Source organism: Lissotriton vulgaris, chromosome 1_1, assembly GCF_964263255.1.
Source record: "Lissotriton vulgaris chromosome 1_1, aLisVul1.2, whole genome shotgun sequence".
Lineage (NCBI taxonomy): Eukaryota > Metazoa > Chordata > Amphibia > Caudata > Salamandridae > Lissotriton > Lissotriton vulgaris.
The window spans coordinates 199,917,869-199,923,868 of record NC_141685.1 but is presented as its reverse complement, the minus strand read 5'-3'; the positions used below and the strand labels follow the sequence as shown (position 1 = coordinate 199,923,868).

The 6,000-nt window shown below is 49.2% G+C and overlaps 10 non-coding genes across 10 annotated transcripts; 7 read left to right on the top strand and 3 right to left on the bottom strand.

Annotated features, from left to right (window-relative positions):
- Window positions 1–828: 828 nt before the first annotated feature.
- Window positions 829–902, top strand: TRNAN-GUU (transfer RNA asparagine (anticodon GUU)). Its single transcript has one exon. It is a non-coding gene; the product is annotated as a tRNA-Asn (tRNA).
- A 236-nt stretch (window positions 903–1,138) lies between these two features.
- TRNAW-CCA (transfer RNA tryptophan (anticodon CCA)) lies at window positions 1,139–1,210 on the top strand. Its single transcript has one exon. It is a non-coding gene; the product is annotated as a tRNA-Trp (tRNA).
- Window positions 1,211–1,281: 71 nt separating this feature from the next.
- Window positions 1,282–1,352, bottom strand: TRNAG-GCC (transfer RNA glycine (anticodon GCC)). Its single transcript has one exon. It is a non-coding gene; the product is annotated as a tRNA-Gly (tRNA).
- A 1,161-nt stretch (window positions 1,353–2,513) lies between these two features.
- TRNAN-GUU (transfer RNA asparagine (anticodon GUU)) lies at window positions 2,514–2,587 on the top strand. The gene has a single exon. It is a non-coding gene; the product is annotated as a tRNA-Asn (tRNA).
- Window positions 2,588–2,823: 236 nt separating this feature from the next.
- Window positions 2,824–2,895, top strand: TRNAW-CCA (transfer RNA tryptophan (anticodon CCA)). Its single transcript has one exon. It is a non-coding gene; the product is annotated as a tRNA-Trp (tRNA).
- Window positions 2,896–2,966: 71 nt separating this feature from the next.
- On the bottom strand, window positions 2,967–3,037 carry TRNAG-GCC (transfer RNA glycine (anticodon GCC)). The gene has a single exon. It is a non-coding gene; the product is annotated as a tRNA-Gly (tRNA).
- Window positions 3,038–4,182: 1,145 nt separating this feature from the next.
- Window positions 4,183–4,256, top strand: TRNAN-GUU (transfer RNA asparagine (anticodon GUU)). The gene has a single exon. It is a non-coding gene; the product is annotated as a tRNA-Asn (tRNA).
- Window positions 4,257–4,492: 236 nt separating this feature from the next.
- TRNAW-CCA (transfer RNA tryptophan (anticodon CCA)) lies at window positions 4,493–4,564 on the top strand. Its single transcript has one exon. It is a non-coding gene; the product is annotated as a tRNA-Trp (tRNA).
- Window positions 4,565–4,635: 71 nt separating this feature from the next.
- TRNAG-GCC (transfer RNA glycine (anticodon GCC)) lies at window positions 4,636–4,706 on the bottom strand. Its single transcript has one exon. It is a non-coding gene; the product is annotated as a tRNA-Gly (tRNA).
- A 1,145-nt stretch (window positions 4,707–5,851) lies between these two features.
- Window positions 5,852–5,925, top strand: TRNAN-GUU (transfer RNA asparagine (anticodon GUU)). Its single transcript has one exon. It is a non-coding gene; the product is annotated as a tRNA-Asn (tRNA).
- The last annotated feature ends 75 nt before the right edge of the window (window positions 5,926–6,000 follow it).

Sequence of the window (6,000 nt, the reverse complement as noted above, 5' to 3'; positions counted from 1 at the left end):
GAAAATCCTTCCCACTGGCTTTGCCAGATTCTGTGTCCTCCCCAAAATGCTGGGGTGAAACGGGCAGAGTTCTGCGCCCTGCGCCCCTTTACGCGTCCCTAATGCCATCCCAACGCGCCCTGGTCGGGCTTAGATCACTGGAGCCTCTGGAGATCAAGAACTCCGGAAGCCTAGGGTCAGGCCTATTGCAGAGGCATCTTGTGCCTGGCCATTCCGGGATTGTTGTGTTTCAGGGCCTAGCCATCAATACTCCTGGGATTTCTTTCCAGGAGAACCCTCATGTCCCTGTCCTCCCACAAGCCCGAGCTTTTATGTAAAATAAAGTGTGCTCTGTGGGCCTTCCCCTATGTGCTCTCTGCCTAATCTCTTTCTCCCAAGCTGAGCTCTGCAGGTAAATGTATCTATCTGACTGAGGGGCTAGGGAGGGCCTTTCCCAGCAGTCTTACAAGCCAAGAGTTCAGAGAAAGCACCTGCTCTGGGAAGGAGACTCTGCTCACAGAGAAGACAAGTCCAACATAACACAGTGAAGATGGGATGGGCAAGACACACGCCTCACGGGCTGGTAGCACGCAAACAGAGGAGCAGGGAGCTACGCTAAGCAGGCAAAGAGAAAAGTCATGTATGAGTCTCATGCACTGTGACCGGTAGTAATACTGGCTCTAACACCATTAGACAGTAGTCTACACATCATAAATTACAACAGTAACAAGACACTAAGCAAATGACAAATGCTGTATGGCATAAAGACGCCTTATATAATACAAGCTCCAGGCAGGCGCACACATGTCAAGACATATATTGAGTCTCAGGAAATGTATACAGTCAATAGTCTCTGTGGCGCAATCGGTTAGCGCGTTCGGCTGTTAACCGAAAGGTTGGTGGTTCAAGCCCACCCAGGGACGTAGCCTTTTGTCTGCATGAAACACAGATACGTACCTTTGCTCTTTCCTGCGTGCGATCCTTTCCCTGAATAGTTCAATCCTCAGCGTTCTCACTGCACCTGCAGTCAATTTCAATAATTAGGATAGAAACCAAAAGGCCAAGCCCTGTAATACAACCGTAGGCATATAAGCAGAGGAAAATAAGTCAAAAGGCCCACAGCATTTGTTCATCTGGCATCGAAGGCTGCAAGTGTAAGGACTTCGTGGCGCAACGGTAGCGCGTCTGACTCCAGATCAGAAGGTTGCGTGTTCAAATCACGTCGGGGTCACTGCTTACCATTTTATTCCCCACTGAGTTCATATATATAATTTCGAAAACAAAGTCAAAAGAAAGCAACCTTGCATTGGCCGGGAATCGAACCCGGGCCTCCCGCGTGGCAGGCGAGAATTCTACCACTGAACCACCAATGCTTCACATGGTGTGTTCACAGGCAGAGCTCTGTCCAAGACAGTGGTCAGGTTCACACACTTAAATTGTACACATATGAACAAAGTGTGCGCAGCAGACATGATAACGCCAACGTTTCACATGATGATGGCAAGAATCAGATGCAGGAGACTATAAGTAATAATGTCTTTGCATTTGCTGAGGTCACTGGCTTGGTACTAGAGTTGTGGTTATCAGGGCATGATGGCAGGCTGCTCCTGACAGAAGTGGCTCACAGAATGCACCCGCCAGATCACCAGCACTATTGTGTTTGAGATCATGTCACTGAACTCTCCTCCTGGAAAATCCTTCCCACTGGCTTTGCCAGATTCTGTGTCCTCCCCAAAATGCTGGGGTGAAACGGGCAGAGTTCTGCGCCCTGCGCCCCTTTACGCGTCCCTAACGCCATCCCAACGCGCCCTGGTCGGGCACAGCCCTGATCGGGCTTAGATCACTGGAGCCTCTGGAGATCAAGAACTCCGGAAGCCTAGGGTCAGGCCTATTGCAGAGGCATCTTGTGCCTGGCCATTCCGGGATTGTTGTGTTTCAGGGCCTAGCCATCAATACTCCTGGGATTTCTTTCCATGAGAACCCTCATGTCCCTGTCCTCCCACAAGCCCGAGCTTTTATGTAAAATAAAGTGTGCTCTGTGGGCCTTCCCCTATGTGCTCTCTGCCTAATCTCTTTCTCCCAAGCTGAGCTCTGCAGGTAAATGTATCTATCTGACTGAGGGGCTAGGGAGGGCCTTTCCCAGCAGTCTTACAAGCCAAGAGTTCAGAGAAAGCACCTGCTCTGGGAAGGAGACTCTGCTCACAGAGAAGACAAGTCCAACATAACACAGTGAAGATGGGATGGGCAAGACACACGCCTCACGGGCTGGTAGCACGCAAACAGAGGAGCAGGGAGCTACGCTAAGCAGGCAAAGAGAAAAGTCATGTATGAGTCTCATGCACTGTGACCGGTAGTAATACTGGCTCTAACACCATTAGACAGTAGTCTACACATCATAAATTACAACAGTAACAAGACACTAAGCAAATGACAAATGCTGTATGGCATAAAGACGCCTTATATAATACAAGCTCCAGGCAGGCGCACACATGTCAAGACATATATTGAGTCTCAGGAAATGTATACAGTCAATAGTCTCTGTGGCGCAATCGGTTAGCGCGTTCGGCTGTTAACCGAAAGGTTGGTGGTTCAAGCCCACCCAGGGACGTAGCCTTTTGTCTGCATGAAACACAGATACGTACCTTTGCTCTTTCCTGCGTGCGATCCTTTCCCTGAATAGTTCAATCCTCAGCGTTCTCACTGCACCTGCAGTCAATTTCAATAATTAGGATAGAAAACAAAAGGCCAAGCCCTGTAATACAACCTTAGGCATATAAGCAGAGGAAAATAAGTCAAAAGGCCCACAGCATTTGTTCATCTGGCATCGAAGGCTGCAAGTGTAAGGACCTCGTGGCGCAACGGTAGCGCGTCTGACTCCAGATCAGAAGGTTGCGTGTTCAAATCACGTCGGGGTCACTGCTTACCATTTTATTCCCCACTGAGTTCATATATATCATTTCGAAAACAAAGTCAAAAGTAAGCAACCTTGCATTGGCCGGGAATCGAACCCGGGCCTCCCGCGTGGCAGGCGAGAATTCTACCACTGAACCACCAATGCTTCACATGGTGTGTTCACAGCAAGAGCTCTGTCCAAGACAGTGGTCAGGTTCACACACTTAAATTGTACACATATGAACAAAGTGTGCGCAGCAGACATGATAACGCCAACGTTTCACATGATGATGGCAAGAATCAGATGCAGGAGACTATAAGTAATAATGTCTTTGCATTTGCTGAGGTCACTGGCTTGGTACTAGAGTTGTGGTTATCAGGGCATGATGGCAGGCTGCTCCTGACAGAAGTGGCTCACAGAATGCACCCGCCAGATCACCAGCACTATTGTGTTTCAGATCATGTCACTGAACTCTCCTCCTGGAAAATCCTTCCCACTGGCTTTGCCAGATTCTGTGTCCTCCCCAAAATGCTGGGGTGAAACGGGCAGAGTTCTGCGCCCTGCGCCCCTTTACGCGTCCCTAATGCCATCCCAACGCGCCCTGGTCGGGCTTAGATCACTGGAGCCTCTGGAGATCAAGAACTCCGGAAGCCTAGGGTCAGGCCTATTGCAGAGGCATCTTGTGCCTGGCCATTCCGGGATTGTTGTGTTTCAGGGCCTAGCCATCAATACTCCTGGGATTTCTTTCCAGGAGAACCCTCATGTCCCTGTCCTCCCACAAGCCCGAGCTTTTATGTAAAATAAAGTGTGCTCTGTGGGCCTTCCCCTATGTGCTCTCTGCCTAATCTCTTTCTCCCAAGCTGAGCTCTGCAGGTAAATGTATCTATCTGACTGAGGGGCTAGGGAGGGCCTTTCCCAGCAGTCTTACAAGCCAAGAGTTCAGAGAAAGCACCTGCTCTGGGAAGGAGACTCTGCTCACAGAGAAGACAAGTCCAACATAACACAGTGAAGATGGGATGGGCAAGACACACGCCTCACGGGCTGGTAGCACGCAAACAGAGGAGCAGGGAGCTACGCTAAGCAGGCAAAGAGAAAAGTCATGTATGAGTCTCATGCACTGTGACCGGTAGTAATACTGGCTCTAACACCATTAGACAGTAGTCTACACATCATAAATTACAACAGTAACAAGACACTAAGCAAATGACAAATGCTGTATGGCATAAAGACGCCTTATATAATACAAGCTCCAGGCAGGCGCACACATGTCAAGACATATATTGAGTCTCAGGAAATGTATACAGTCAATAGTCTCTGTGGCGCAATCGGTTAGCGCGTTCGGCTGTTAACCGAAAGGTTGGTGGTTCAAGCCCACCCAGGGACGTAGCCTTTTGTCTGCATGAAACACAGATACGTACCTTTGCTCTTTCCTGCGTGCGATCCTTTCCCTGAATAGTTCAATCCTCAGCGTTCTCACTGCACCTGCAGTCAATTTCAATAATTAGGAAAGAAAACAAAAGGCCAAGCCCTGTAATACAACCGTAGGCATATAAGCAGAGGAAAATAAGTCAAAAGGCCCACAGCATTTGTTCATCTGGCATCGAAGGCTGCAAGTGTAAGGACTTCGTGGCGCAACGGTAGCGCGTCTGACTCCAGATCAGAAGGTTGCGTGTTCAAATCACGTCGGGGTCACTGCTTACCATTTTATTCCCCACTGAGTTCATATATATCATTTCGAAAACAAAGTCAAAAGAAAGCAACCTTGCATTGGCCGGGAATCGAACCCGGGCCTCCCGCGTGGCAGGCGAGAATTCTACCACTGAACCACCAATGCTTCACATGGTGTGTTCACAGCAAGAGCTCTGTCCAAGACAGTGGTCAGGTTCACACACTTAAATTGTACACATATGAACAAAGTGTGCGCAGCAGACATGATAACGCCAACGTTTCACATGATGATGGCAAGAATCAGATGCAGGAGACTATAAGTAATAATGTCTTTGCATTTGCTGAGGTCACTGGCTTGGTACTAGAGTTGTGGTTATCAGGGCATGATGGCAGGCTGCTCCTGACAGAAGTGGCTCACAGAATGCACCCGCCAGATCACCAGCACTATTGTGTTTCAGATCATGTCACTGAACTCTCCTCCTGGAAAATCCTTCCCACTGGCTTTGCCAGATTCTGTGTCCTCCCCAAAATGCTGGGGTGAAACGGGCAGAGTTCTGCGCCCTGCGCCCCTTTACGCGTCCCTAATGCCATCCCAACGCGCCCTGGTCGGGCTTAGATCACTGGAGCCTCTGGAGATCAAGAACTCCGGAAGCCTAGGGTCAGGCCTATTGCAGAGGCATCTTGTGCCTGGCCATTCCGGGATTGTTGTGTTTCAGGGCCTAGCCATCAATACTCCTGGGATTTCTTTCCATGAGAACCCTCATGTCCCTGTCCTCCCACAAGCCCGAGCTTTTATGTAAAATAAAGTGTGCTCTGTGGGCCTTCCCCTATGTGCTCTCTGCCTAATCTCTTTCTCCCAAGCTGAGCTCTGCAGGTAAATGTATCTATCTGACTGAGGGGCTAGGGAGGGCCTTTCCCAGCAGTCTTACAAGCCAAGAGTTCAGAGAAAGCACCTGCTCTGGGAAGGAGACTCTGCTCACAGAGAAGACAAGTCCAACATAACACAGTGAAGATGGGATGGGCAAGACACACGCCTCACGGGCTGGTAGCACGCAAACAGAGGAGCAGGGAGCTACGCTAAGCAGGCAAAGAGAAAAGTCATGTATGAGTCTCATGCACTGTGACCGGTAGTAATACTGGCTCTAACACCATTAGACAGTAGTCTACACATCATAAATTACAACAGTAACAAGACACTAAGCAAATGACAAATGCTGTATGGCATAAAGACGCCTTATATAATACAAGCTCCAGGCAGGCGCACACATGTCAAGACATATATTGAGTCTCAGGAAATGTATACAGTCAATAGTCTCTGTGGCGCAATCGGTTAGCGCGTTCGGCTGTTAACCGAAAGGTTGGTGGTTCAAGCCCACCCAGGGACGTAGCCTTTTGTCTGCATGAAACACAGATACGTACCTTTGCTCTTTCCTGCGTGCGATCCTTTCCCTGAATAGTTC